The following is a 1,239-nucleotide window of genomic DNA, read 5'->3' on the forward strand; positions in this document are numbered from 1 at the left end:
ATTTGGAATTAATTTTAGATCAAAAAGTACACATCATTCAAACTACGTATGTGCTTAGTAATAAATTACTGCACACTTGTTCAATCACCTAAGAAACCCCACTCTGCTCAGAGAACTAGATTTTTAATTATAGGTCTGTTTTGCCCGTGTGTCATGGCTAAGAATCACTATCATTAGGTATGAAACTCACTATACACAAAGAAGAACACAGGCTGCTTTGAGTCATCTGTGATGTTAATTTGTGTTGGCCATTAAACTTCACTGAGACCCTTTTTTCTGTCCTTTACAGGAGCCTCATGAGTCTCAACTTCCGTTCAAGTTGAACTTATAATAATGTGGAATGAAATCATCAATATGATCCTCACCTCTTCCTTCAGGAGAAAAATCCTACTTACATTCAAGGTGGTCAAAATGCAGACAACACCATCCACCTTTTCCTGGAGATGTACGCGGGACTGAGGTGAGAATAGCAAAAGGCTCTAGTTTAATGGTCTTAATGAAGGTTTCAGGGAAGTGCATTAAACAGGACTCATATAACATCTTCTAAAAGAATTATTTTGTAAAACTGATGCCTTGATTATGGTAAAAGATAATATGGTAAAAACCATATTTTTCTTTCTGGGACATTAAAGTTCTAAATCTATCAAGCTGCTTTGAAATACTTTCCTTGATTAGGTACCACTCTCTGCCATAGGGTAAGTAAGGACAACACTCAAAGTAATCAGAAGAGAAAAATTAACTCCTACTAGGTTTGGTTACACATATACTAAAATTGAAATGATACAGAGATTATCATGGTCCTTGCACAGAGACGACATGCAAACTTGTAAAGAGCTCCATATTTTTGTTGCAAGAAGAACTAACACGGCTACTTTAAGCTAAGGCAATCCCCACAAGTACAAAAATTCTACATAAAGATAGCACAAATCCCCATAACAACAATCTCTCTCAATGTCTATGGACTAAATGTGCCAATTCAGAGGCACAGAATAGGAAGATGAATTAGAAAACTGAACCCAACATTCTGATGCCTGCAAGAAACACATCTGAGCAATCAAAGCAACCATGGGCTAAAAGTAAAAGGCTGGAAAACAAGTCTTCAAGAAAAGAACACCTCCACAAAGCTGGAGTAGCCATACTAGTATCAGACCACGTGGACTTCAGGCTAAAGGTTATAAGAGACAGTGAATGTCATTCTTCACGATCATGGGATCTTTACATCAGAAAGAACTCACCCTC

At 37.3% G+C, this 1,239-nt stretch overlaps 1 pseudogene; it reads left to right on the plus strand.

Annotated features, from left to right (window-relative positions):
- The first annotated feature begins 749 nt into the window (after nt 1-749).
- Nucleotides 750-846, plus strand: LOC130036988 (uncharacterized; annotated as a pseudogene).
- Nucleotides 847-1,239: the final 393 nt, after the last annotated feature.

The sequence above is a fragment of the Sorex fumeus genome, unplaced genomic scaffold, assembly GCF_029834395.1.
Source record: "Sorex fumeus unplaced genomic scaffold, SorFum_2.1 ptg000070l, whole genome shotgun sequence".
Classification (NCBI taxonomy): domain Eukaryota; kingdom Metazoa; phylum Chordata; class Mammalia; order Eulipotyphla; family Soricidae; genus Sorex; species Sorex fumeus.